A 10,930-nucleotide genomic window follows, 5' to 3' on the forward strand; every position below is an offset into this window, starting at 1 on the left:
CACAATAAGATCCCAAAAGGGGGTAATATGCTCTTGGTCAAAAATTAACATTGGTCAGGACATTTTATTCACATTCATTGATATACTGGATGGTGGAGTCACTGGCTAGGCTAGCAATTATTGCCCATCCCTAATTGCCCAGAGGGTCTGGAGTGACATGTAGGCCTGACCATGTAAGAATAATAGATTTCCTTCCTGAAAGAACATTAGTGAACCACCCACCACCAACAATTGGCAACAGTTTCATGGTTCATCATTAGACCCTTAATTCCTTTTTGTACTGAATTCAAATTTCACTATCTGCCTTGATAGGATTTGAACACAGATCTTTAGAACATTACCTGGGTCTCCGGATTAATAGTCGAGCAATTTATTCCACCGCCTCCTGATTGTATCTGTGCAAATAGGAAGACTATACCTTAGTTGAACTTGTTATTTAGCAGGCACCACCTCTGACTGGGCAACATTTCTCCTTAACTAGATCAGAATGTCAGCCTGAATTCAAATTCTCAGAATGGGGCTTGTACCTCTGTGTACCCAATTCAGAGGCAAGTGTGTTACCCCTAAACCAAGCTGGCATCAAAACAGCTCCTAAAATGGGGCAGGTAAAAATAAAACTTGTCATTACTTTCTGAATATCTACCTTTTTGTCTGGGATTTTTGCTTATACTCCCCTGGAGCCTTGTTAGAAACTTAGCAAAAACTGTCAAAGTAGCATTGATTTTTTTTAAGGTCTATTTCTCAAGGTTTCCACTGATCTTCTGTCAACGTTACAATGGCAGATGAGAAGCCTGTGCGTGTTCAGGATTTTATGTTTTTTTAAAGAAGTTTCAGCATTTTCCTTTCCTCATTTCCCCGCACCCCACATCATCCCAGTCCCAAGCCTCTAACCCGACACCTCCCTCCTGACCTGTCCATCACCTTTCCCATCTATCCGCTGCACCCTCCTCTCTGCCCTATCACCTTCTCCCTCACCTTCATCTATTTATTGCCTTCTCAGCTACCTTCCCCCTCAACCCCACCTCCTCCCGTTTATCTCTCAGCCCCCCCAGCCCACAGGTCTCATTCCTGATGAAGTGCTTATACCCAAAACGTTGCTTCTCCTGCTCCTCGGATGCTGCCTGACCTGCTGTGCTTTTCCAGCACCACACTCTCATCTCTGATCTAGAGCATCTGCAGTCCTCACTTTCTCCTAGGTAACAGAATAAGTAAGGATGGTTCAGTCAGTAATCATGATGTGGAGACACTAGTGTTGAACCGTGGTGGACAAAGTCAAAAGTCTCATGACACCAGGTTGTAGTCCAACAGGTTCGTTTAAAATCACAAGTTTTCAGAATGTTGCTCCTTCGTCAGGTAGCTGTGGAGCAGGATCATAAGACATAGAATTTTTGTGTCTTGTGATCCTGCTCCACAGCTACCTGATGAAGCAGCAGTGTTCTGAAAGCTAATATTTCCAAATAAACTTTCCTAATATAACCTGGTGTGTGATTTTTAACTTTGTCCACGCCAGTTCAACACTGGACCTCCACATCGTAAATAAACCTGTTGGACTATAACCTGGTGTTGTCAGTCAGTGACATTGCTGGAGAATAGAAAATATCATATAAACTAAGGATTCAAGTAAATGTGTGTCATGTGGGATTTATATTATGTAATAATTTAAAGAGCATGTCTATTATCCTTCAGCTGGTAAAGAGTTTATCACAAGGTGAAACTTGCATGTCAGTGGGCCTTTTAAAAGAATGTTAAGGTGAAACAGCAATTATAATTAGGTCAAGAGAGAGTCAACAGGATTAATGTCTATGAATTGTTAAGGGATGGAAAACTCTGAACTTTGAAATTTTGCCACACGATACTCTGATATGAATCTTTAATACACCTGTATGAAATTCCTGCCACTTCTATTTTAGCTGGGATGGTAACCTATGTAACATGAGAACAGAAAGGTTAGTCCAGAGACCACTATTTATCAGACCAATTCAATGGAATGATTTGATCTGAAATGTAGTTTACTGCTTTCTTTTAAAACCATGTTTCCATATTTAGTTGCAGCAAGGTTGATTGCAATAGTGTGTTCCCTCATTATTGATATATTTTAAGAAGGCAGTTCACCACCACCTTCTCAGAGGCAACTAAGGACGGGCAATAAATGCTGCCCAGCCACCAACGCCCAAGCCCCACAAGTGAATTAAAAAAAAATCCAAGCTAAGCTTCTGATCTCACATCCACATTACCATGAGAATATTACCACCTCCATAGCATTACTGTCACTCTCTCTCCCAACCCTCACCAATTCCTTTCATGAAAAGACCTTTGTTGGGAACATAAAGAGCAAAATCTGTTCTTAGCTCTCTAAGAACAGTCAGTGGTGGCACACCGTGCAGATGAGGGCTGAACACATTACCCCATTTACTCAGCCATGCGGCACCCTGAGAACAAGGCCATCTCTCCATCAGTTGTTCCCCTTCAGCTTCAGCATTGGTAGCAACGGACCATGTCAGTAGAGTGACCAATGCATCACATGAATAAGGGAGTGCCTGCTAGACTTCCCATCCCAGACCCACATCAACCATGAAACTTATTGAATTCAAAGTAATCCATCATAAAACATGACTAAGGGTGAAGTGGTGGTCTTCACCTCCTACAACATCCGTGGAAGATTCACATGTGATGGGTCACTTTTGGCTAATATTCCTGCCTCTTCAACTCAATGCTGCTGACTTCTGTACCATTGAGATGTCAATGTATAATTTGAAGGCCTCAATTGCCTTTGACCAGCATTTGAACCCTAAGTGAGTTTACTCCACATCCATTACAAATGGGTAATGAGATGACTAAATATAGCTGCAGTTTGCAAGCCAATGTTTCACATATTTGCTCCTTCAATGTCCCACAGTCCAGCATTTGAGGATCCTGCTCTTTTGCCCATCAAACCAACACTGACTCTGCCCTGGGCATCAAGCCAGCTATTTTCCAGTTGCAAGAGCATACTCTAAATGACAAATAGTGGCAGTGAGCACAGCATTGGGCTCTGCTTGGTCACTGGATACCCCTGAACCATGACCCCTTTTATCTTGTGATACCCCAAAAAAACAACTTTGACCCATTCTGCCATGTGGAGATCTACCAGAGTCAACTTTGTCTCTAACTGTTCTCCCTAACCTCTCTGAGCCCTGACATTACACCTGAATGATACCCATCCTAGTCCTCAACACACCCATTGTGCAGGCTATGATGGTGGCCACTGTTAATAATCAATGCCCCCAACCTGTAGCCTGTTCCCCATACTCCCTTATCTCTTTCTCAGTCATTTCTCTTTTCCCTACCTCAACACATGCCTCTGCTTTTTCCCCACTAAAATTTGACTGCCCCATCTGCTTTTTGGCAATCAGCCTTCTTTTCCCCCTACAGACCCCTTTGCACCCGCACCAACGATCAACGTAAGGATCCCACTGTATTTGTCTAAGCAATTACTGGATATGGTTGGCCAGACCCCAGACATTGTCATTGCATCTCTCCAACTGACAATTGCTTGTGATGTTCCTATGGGATGAACCATTGCTCAATTCCCCGACTTTGACTGATCCGAATGGACCACTGATTGTGGCCAAGTTCCTGAACTTTGTGCAGGTTGTGCCCATGACTGACCATACCAGGAACCCCCTGACTGACAGCCCCCTCCCCTTGACTGAGGACTGGCTCCAATCCACTTTCTGGCCGTTGGGGCTCTTCAGCTTCAATCTTCAGGTCCCTGCTTTGACTTCTACGTGGAAAATTCTCATCATCTAGTTTGGTCGCATCGGTTGCTTGAATGGAAGCTGCGCATTAATGAGGTGAGGTGTGCAATTAATAAGGTATTTAACAAGTAACAATCCTCCTTACTAGGCAATTCACCGCTCCCTAGTGAGAATCTCACTTTGATGCTTGGAACTTGCTTAAAAGATTTAGCAAGTTACTCCCAATGTCAAGATAGAATCTTTCCTCTGATTCTGCTATGTTTCCCATAATAACCTACAATGAAGGCCCTGTAGGATTCCACCCCCCACCCCCCCCCCCACCCAATGTTCAATACAAGCTTTGAAATACTCTTTCCTTTTGATTTCTATCCATCTAGAAATAAAATCTAGTCCTGCGGTTGCTTCTATTTCATTACCGTACCAACTTTCTTTGTTATTTTTAGGTTTTTTTTGTGTTTACACCCTCAGATCCCTTAGATCCTCTTCTCTATTTGGATAATTAATTTCCAAGTAATGGGAGATTTTTTATTTTTTAACAAAACATTGTACCTCTCACTTAGTACAACTACCAAGTAGGCATCTTCATGGACTGCTTACTTAGTAAGCTCCTTACAATTTTAAATTCCCAGGAAAATAAGTTTGCAGACTGGAGTAATTGGATTTGGAGTTCGGAGAAACGCTATTGTTCCCCTTACAATGGCCGGGGAACACGCAAGATGATGGTGGAGTAGAGCTCCTCACCAGAGCTTGTCTGCTCTAACCACATTTCTTTCTGCTTTTCTCACATTTATTTCCTTCTTTCTTGAAGTTATTTCATGTTATTTCTTTTCTTTGCCCTACTTACCTTGTGGAGAGAGCTTTGTCATGGAGACAGCAGCCAGGAGACTTTGATGGACACCATGAGACTGCTGGCGGTGGACGTGGGTGTCATTTCACTGATGTCTGGGGCAGGGCTCTGCAGCGAGGCAGCTGACATGGCTATCGAGCATTGCAACAGCTGGGTCCCAGATCGTGCCGGGCTGGCAGCAATGGCGTGGCATCAGTGGGCAGTGAAGTATGGTGGCAGCGGTGGTCAGTGGTGGTGAATGATGGCGGTGGCGGGTGATCAGGGCTGAAGCCTTGTGAGTGGCAGTGAAGCCTGGCGTGCACAGTGGAGGACAGCAGTGGGGAAGGTGGCTGGTGAGCATGGGCGGCTCTCAGCCCTGTGTGGGTGAAAGCATGCCCAGTGCAGGAGAGAGCAAGCCCTCTTGGGGAAGGTCCAGCTTGGAGCATTTATGGGCCCTGGCTTAAAAAAGGACTGTAATGTTTGACTTTTTAACTTTACTTCTTTATTTTTTCCACTTTTATTCCAAGAAGACTAGTGCTGAACTTTTCAACTTATTTATTTTTCTATTTCTGCAACTGGGGATTTGTCAGTCGGTACTTTGTACCTAAGATGGCACTGTGTGTGGCAACATTTAACACTTTTCACTGTACTTTCGTAGCCCGTACTTGAGTGCACGTGACAATAAAACCTAAATTTAAATCTAAAATCTAAATCAACCCGGTAAGATTTTGTACACTTTGCTTGTTGCAGAAGTTTGCATCTTTATCCATCCCTTTTGCTTTCCGTTTCATTTCACTTGCTGGTGTGAAAGGTGATTTCTGTTTTTAAGCTCCAGACAAACAAGTCAACGGCAGCAGTGTGAGCAATTTGGCACAGCATGGTCAGAGAGTCCCATATTGCATATCCCTTTCATACACTGGAGGATTTGCTGAATGAGAGTGACAAAATATCACAACATGAGCCTCACTTTATTCCCGGAATCCAACCAGCTAGAGGTGGCAATTTCATTTGTGTAGTATTGACACTATAGTGAGAATAGGCCCACTGAATGAAGCTCCTCAATGACATCAGTGTTGATTCAGGAATTAAGTTATTGGGAGAGATTATTACAAATTAGACCTGTTTCCTCATGGACGCTGACAGGTGATCTGATTGAAGTCTTCAAGATATTAACAGGAAAAGATGGGGTAGATCGAGATAAACTATTTCCATCAGGGATTCTAGAATTGAGGGGCATAGTGCAAGACTTAGGGTCAGGAGAGATGTTAGGAAGCACTTTTACACATAAAGGGTGGAAGAAGATTTGGATGACATTGGATGCTGAACAGTTGTTAATTTTAAATCAGAGATGGATAAATTTATGTTAAACAAAAGTATTAATATGGACCAATGGTAGGTATATGGAATTAGGCCACAGATCAGCCATGATCCCATTGAATGGTGGGACTGGCTGGTCATCCTATTCCTGTTGCTAAATTCCTATAATTGGCACTAAATTGAAGTTCAGAGAGATTGCTGGCTGGTTAATATGGAAGATGGTATAGCTCAGACTGGAGGTGATGTTGCCCTGATATGGAGACTGTAGCACTTTTTATTTCTCTCTAATGTCCTCTCCATGCCAGTGCACAGTGGTGATAGAGGGCAGCTGACATGGGGATACCAGTTCCATTGCCACAATATTGGCAACCCAAACCTTGATAAGCAAGAAAGAAAAGTTATCACAAAGAAGAGGTGGCAGGGCAACATTTGATGAATGTGTAGAGGAAATGGGAGTAAAGGGGTATAGGAACAAGAGCACATGGGATTGAGGACAGCTGCTCACATGCCAGTTAAACACCAGAATGGATTTGTCAGGCTAAATAGCCAGTTTTTGTCTGTCAAAATCAATCTAATTTTTATTTTTCAGCAGAGTTGTTAACTTGATCTTCACCCCAACAATGCCTTTACTGCTTTTTGTCCAATTCTGTTCTATCATTCTGCATCCGTTCATTCCCATCCTATCTTTCGTTTACAGAGGTCAGTGACACTGTGTGAAGAGCAGCATTATCAGGAAAGGGAGCATTGTAGACCACACAGGCTCAAAATGTTTAGCAAAGCAATTATAAAACAAAGACCGAATAAGCTATTTTTTTACAAAGTAGTAGACGAGCAGCAGCATCTAACTGATGATCCATTAGTCTTCCTGCTAGTGGTTTTCAATGCAAATAAACAGAGAGAGTAACACAGAATATAAGCAAAGGGTTCACCCTTGAGCTGTTCAGGGAGAGGTGGGCACTGCAGAGAGGGGAGTATATTATTTCCCTCTCCAACTCTATTTTGATTTAATCCCTGCCCTCCTCTTCACTGTTTGATCACACAGCATTGCCCTTTGATGTGAAGGGCACTGCTTGTCACTGGCCACTTGGGTCTTTCCTTTCTTCCTGGTGGTGGAAATTGAATAAAGATTTGTACACCTTGTGTCTGTCACTGTTTCTCACACCTGCACACACACAACATGAGTGCTGGGGAAAGATAAGCACTACTGCAGTTAATCGGTAATGTGGGGGTAAAAAGATATAAGCAAAGAGTTCCATATCCATCAACTTCCAACCCCCCTATCATTAATTCCATTCCTCACTCCTAGCCAACTGACAGCCATGGTTCAGTTTTGGTTCTGAGTTATTAGGCTCTTCAGAGATTTGAGTACAAAGTCTAGGCTGATAATGGAGTGGCGAGGGAATGCTGCACTGTTGAAGGCATTAACGTCCAGTCAAAATGATAAAGCATGCTTTTATCCATCCTCACATACAGATACAAAAGATACTGTTCTATAGTTCTGGAGAAAAAAAGAACAGTAAGAATACCCCTATGTGGGGGAAATTACTGGGCAATTATTGTCCCTCAATCATTGCAGATAATCTGTTCATTGTATAAAGCTCAGGAGTCTGTAGTTTTATGTTTCTTTACTTGCGAACTGAATTATGAAAAGAGCTGTTTTAAAATCAAGGATTGCAAGGAATGAAGTACGTTTTGAAAGCAAGTAACCTAACACTCATTGCAGGCATTGATTGCACAGCTGCTTTAACAAGCAGACATTGAAGTTTTGCAGACAAACTGGAACCATAGAGTGTGTACAAATGGAGATTCAGCCAGCAACTGATTTGGTCTGTGGACCAGTCACTATGACACTGGCGTTCTGCTTGCCAACAACTCTTTGATTGGTTCTTGGGTAACTGAATAGCTGGTGGCTGTGAACGAGCTAGGGAGAAGTTTCTCCTCTGGCTCTCTCTCTGTTGTGTGTAGTAAAAGCCTCAATAAACCTGAAGAAAACCAGTTTACCTTCCCCTCAACAGTTGCTGTAAGTAGTGACTTTTCATTAATCAGAGTCAGCGATCTTCTAAAAATGAATGAGCCACCCTATGCCTCTTACAAACCAGTGGAAGCATCTAGAGAAGGACAACTGAAAATCAGTATTCTCATCAACGCAAAAGTCATAAGAATCATCTCAGCAAGTCTGTGAACAGAAACTGCTGAACCCGTCTCTCCCTCCATCAGTAATATTCATTTTTCTTTTTCTTTCTGTGTGTATGTTTGTCGGAATAGTTTATAAAGTCGGAATAGTTTATAAAGTCAGAGTTTTGACTAGTACAGTTATATTTTGATGCTTAGAGTCATAGAGATGTACAGCATGGAAACAGACTCTTTGATCCAATCTGTCCATGCCAACCAGATATCCCACCAATGACTTCACCTAATGAAGGCGCAGTGCTCTGAAAGCTTGGGATTTCAAATAAACCTGTCGGACTATCACCTGGTGTCATATGGCTTCTGATTTTGTCTGCACCAGTCCAATACCAGCACCTCCACATCATGGCTTTATCAGTTGAGACATAGAGTCATAGAGATGTACCTTCAGTCCAACCCATCCATGCCGACCAGATATCCCAACTCAATCTAGTCCCACCTGCCAACACCCGACCCATATCCCTCCAAACCCTTCCTATTCATATACCCATCCAAATGCCTCTTAAATGTTGCAATTATACCAGCCTCCACCACTTCCTCTGGCAGCTCATTTCATACACATACCGCCCTCTTTGTGAAAAAGTTGCCCCTTAGGTCTCTTTTATATCTTTCCCGTCTCACCCAAAACCTGTGCCCTCTTACCTGCAGTTACAGTATATTTGCCTGTAATAAATATTAATTTGTGTTAAGTGCAGGAACACAGTCCAGGCTTTCTGTCAACTTCAGATTAAAAGACACGTAAATTAAGAAATTCTGAGCACTTTTGAAAATATTTAACTTTTGTGATGATTCTGAGAATAGCAGGGCTTGATTTTCAATGTGTTACTGCAATGAGGTATAACAATCATCATTTGCTGTTCGTGGCATCTTGCTGTTGTGTTTCTTTTATCACAGTTTTGTCAACATGCCTAAAGTACTTTTGTTTGGTTGAGAAGGCCACTGGGGTGTGGTGAGGCTGTGAACCGTGCTTTATGAATGCACATTTACTGTGGAGAATGATATGGGAGCTAGAAAACTTGGTGAAATAGTGAATTCTGTCTGGATGTATCACTACCTGGTATGGTAACTGTATCATTCAAGATCAGAGACGGTTGCATAAAGTGGTGAATTCAGCCCGGACAATCCCAAAGGCCAACCTCCCGTCAAAACAATCCATCTACCAGGCCCGCCATCAAGGAAAAGCCGTTAGCATTCTCAAAGATCCATACCACCCTGGCAATGCTTTTCCACAACCCCTACCATCGGGGAGAAGGTACAGAAGCCTGAGCACACGCTCCAGCTGGTTTTGAAACAGTTTCTACTTTACTGTTGTTAGAATACTGCACGGACTCACAAACTCTTAACATTTGCCTGTACCTGTGTTTTGGTTTTTGCTGCTGTTTACCTATTATTTACTTATCTATGCTATTTAACTCTGTGATCTGCCTGTATTGCTTGCAAGACAAAGCTTTTCACTGTGCCTCAGTACAGGTGGCAATAAATTCAATTCAATTCAATTCAATTCCAATCAATTCAATCTTGCAAAGTGTCCATATTAGAGAGGAGGAGGAGCTAAACATCTTAAAATACATAAAGATAGACAAATCTCTGGGACCTGATCAGATGTATCCCAGAACTTTGTGGAAAGCTAGGGAAATGATTGCTGGGCCCTTTGCTGAGATATTTGTATCATTGATAGCCATGGGTGAGGTGCCGAAAGACTGGTAGGTGGCTAATGTGGTGCCATTATTTAAGAAAGGTGGTAAGGAAAAGCCAGGGAACTATTGACCGGTAAGCCTGACGTCAGTGGTGGGTAAGTTGTTGGAGGGGATTCTGAGGAACAAGATTTACATGTATTTGGAAGGGCAAGGACTGATTCGGGATAGTCAACGTGGCTTTGTGTGTGGGAAGTCATACCACACTAACTTGACTGAGTTTTTTGAAGAAGTGACAAAGAAGGTTGATGAAGGCAGAGCAGTGGACATTACCTGTATGGACTTCAGCAAGGTGGTTGACTAGATACTGCATGGTAGACTGGTTAGATCACATGGGATTCAGAGGAAGCTAGCTACTTGGATGCAAGATTAACTCTCTGTTAGTAAGCTACTAACATGTGAGTTTCGGAAGTGACCTAAACTGTGCTTTGCTTGATTGGAGCCACTGAAAATGCAGGGTCACTTTCGCAAACAGCTTGATGCCCTGCAATGACAGTCAGTCGTTATCTTAGTAGGAGGACAATGTCTATTTTACAACAAAGCCAAGCTTAAAGTCTAGCAGGAGTGAGCAATCAAGGGGTATCAATGATCGATGGGTAGGGAATAAGAAGGCAGGGATGTTTCACTCCAGAATTACACTTTCTAAAATAAATGTATTCGTATCCTTCCTGTAGCAGTTGCTGTCTGTTGTGACTTTTGAATTGATAAACCGGAGACATTTTGCAAGTAAATCCCTTGCTCTGTACTCCTTAAAAACTGATGGAAGTTTCCAGACAAAGATAACTGAACACTATGGGCTTAACTGGCTGATGAAAGATCTTTCTCATCATCAGAACCAGAAGGGAAGAAGCATTGAAATGTGTGTGTGTGTGTGTGTGTGTGTGTGTGTTTATTAAAATCTATTCTGATTTACCACACAAATCCAGCCCGTACTTCCTATCAACCTTGGTCTGCAAGTTGAGCAAATTGAGGGACTGTGCGTGTCTTTAAAAAAAGACTGTAACATTTGGTATGACTACAGGAGTAGTGGGTCTTGATTTAGGATGCAGTACCCCAGTGGGTCATATTCAATGTTGAATATGCCTAATATTCTCACTAGTTTTAATACCTTAATCAAATATGTCTATTATTTTTTAAAGTCAGAAAGCTCCAAATCTCTTTGCTTATTC

Source organism: Chiloscyllium plagiosum, chromosome 16, assembly GCF_004010195.1.
Source record: "Chiloscyllium plagiosum isolate BGI_BamShark_2017 chromosome 16, ASM401019v2, whole genome shotgun sequence".
Lineage (NCBI taxonomy): Eukaryota > Metazoa > Chordata > Chondrichthyes > Orectolobiformes > Hemiscylliidae > Chiloscyllium > Chiloscyllium plagiosum.